Source organism: Otolemur garnettii, unplaced genomic scaffold, assembly GCF_000181295.1.
Source record: "Otolemur garnettii isolate 467f Iridium unplaced genomic scaffold, OtoGar3 scaffold00158, whole genome shotgun sequence".
In the NCBI taxonomy this organism is placed as follows: domain Eukaryota; kingdom Metazoa; phylum Chordata; class Mammalia; order Primates; family Galagidae; genus Otolemur; species Otolemur garnettii.
In genome coordinates, this window is record NW_003852553.1 from 2,480,699 (window position 1) to 2,483,068 (window position 2,370).

Here is a 2,370-nt window from a genome sequence, read left to right on the forward strand (position 1 = left end):
TGAGAAAAGTACTTCCCTTCCCACCATGCCTTTCCCTATCTGTCCCCAGTAGCCTCCAGCTGTCCCTGGCTTCTCAGGGGTCTCGCCCTGCCCCCCTCATGGAGACCCAGGCTCCAGATCTGCTATTTCTCATCTACCTTCCCCACTTCTGTACCCTAGGTTGTTCTACAACATCCCCATCAGGTGTGGGGGATGCCAAAGCCTACATGTACTTCTCTGTCTTTGACCATGAATCTGTTGGAAACTCAACACTGGTGGACGAGCATTGAAGGAACTCTTCAATTCCCACTACTTGAGTGCCTGGCTACAGTGACAAATGGATCTCTCTCTTTTCAACTTTAGCAGAGTGGACTCTTCTTGCTAAAGGCTAAGTACTCGCTGAGTTGCAAGTTTTAGAAAATGAGGCCATTGTGGGGCTATTTCTGAGGGAAAGAAAGACCTGCAGTGCCAGCGCCAGCCCCGTCCACCTCCCACAAGAATTGGGCACCATTATTTTTACATCGGGGAAAATTCCATCTCCTATTTCAAGAAAAACAGCTGAACCTGGCTTCGTCTTCTGCAGGCGTATACACTGGCAGGAGAGGGCAGGGGTTTAACTCTTAAAGACAGTTCGGAGCCCACGACCAATAGGAACTTCAGGCTGAAGATGACTTTGCAGCATCTAAGAGGGCTTTGCTGGTGAAGCCCCTGCAGTTAGGGTCTCAGCTACAGAACAAGGGGGCCAGGAAAGAGGAGAGAACTCCCACACACATGGCACCTGCTGAGAGCATTGCCAGGCAGAGGGCAGGGAAAGGTGGAGTTCCTGGTCACTTTTGAAACCAGTTATATCAGTTTCCTGGGGCTGCATAACAAAGTTCCACACAGTGGGGGGTTTAAACAACAATTTTGTTTTCTCACAGTTCTGGAGGCCTGAAGTCTGAGATCAAGGTGTTGGCAGGGTTGACTCCTGAAGCCGCTCTCTTCTGGGCTTCCAGGCAGTTGCCTTCTCTCCGCGTCCTCACACGGTCTCCCCTCCGTGCGCATTGGTGCCCTGATCGCCTCTTCTAATCAGGTCACCAGAGGAATTGGATTAGGGCCCACCTATATAACCTCATTTTACCTTGGTTACCTTTTTAAAAACTCTTGTCTTCTATCGCTTCTCGGCCTTTTGGCTAAGATCAAGTGTAGTATCTGTTCTTATCAGTTTAAAAACTCTTGTCTTCAAAGGCGGTCATATTCTGAGACCTGGGGGTTAGGATTTCAACACTTGAACTGTGCGGGGTGGGACACAATTCAACCCATAACACCGGTACAAATGTTGAAATCTCTTTTGCTTCCCTAATTACAACTATTCCACCTGCAGTTGACCTTGTTCCAGGGCTGGGAGATGCTCAGGGTTGTGAACTATGTAAACCACACATAAAAGGGTCCCTGTCTGCCCTACCCTCAGGCTCCTTCCTGTCTCTTCCAAGAAGCCCTCCTGGGCCCCTGAGCTCACTTGGGGTTTTCCCTTTGTTAAAGTTCACTGGAAAGGATCATCCCAGTTGTGCTCTGTGTACCCTGAGTATAAATGTGTTTTCTAAGCTCTTTAAGGATAGGCAAGCCCCACCTCCACCCCAACCCCCAGCCCCACTGCCAGTACTCATTCCTTCCGTCTCCCAGCTAAGCAGTTTGGGGGTTAGGGTTGGCTACAGGCCCAGCTTCAGGGATCAACCGAATTGGCTGTGTGCATGTTAGAAGGGAGGACACACATGACCAAATCGGTATAGTCGGAGTGAATATCAGCACTCTTGAAAAGAATGCTGGGACCCAGAGTCTCTCTCTTGGGCTGGGTTTGGTGTGAGAGAATGCAAGGCTTACAGTAGAACAGCTACAACTGTGGGGGGGGGGGCAAACAGAGTCTAGAAGTTCCAGGGATTTGGATGGGGCTTGGGGTGGGAGTAGTAACAGGCACTGTGTACAACCAGGAAGCCCATCCAGAGGGAACAGCAGATAAGGGGTGGTCGTGGTGGCATCATTTAAGTCCTAGATCAAGCCATACCTAAGCAGGTTACCTCTGGACCTCGGTAATATCAACCATTAAATTCCCTCACTCATTAACATTGCTTTAGGTTCACAATGGCAAAATCACCAACTGCTAAAATTTCTTTCAGATCCTTGAAAGATCCTGGCCCCCAGATAGTATGGGCACTCAATAAATGTAGTCACGAACTGTATAACACTGTTTCAGTCAATGACAGATCACACATAGGACCGTGGTCTCATAAGATTATAATACTGTATTTGTACTGTACCTTTTCCATGTTTAGACATGTTTAGATACACAAATACTTACCTTTGGGTTGCAGTTGCCTATGGCATTCAGTACCGTAACACCCTCTACAGGTTTGT

General features: G+C 48.5%; 1 pseudogene; it reads left to right on the top strand.

The window, feature by feature from the left end:
• Window positions 1-1,131: 1,131 nt before the first annotated feature.
• On the top strand, window positions 1,132-1,248 carry LOC111728455 (annotated as a pseudogene).
• Window positions 1,249-2,370: the final 1,122 nt, after the last annotated feature.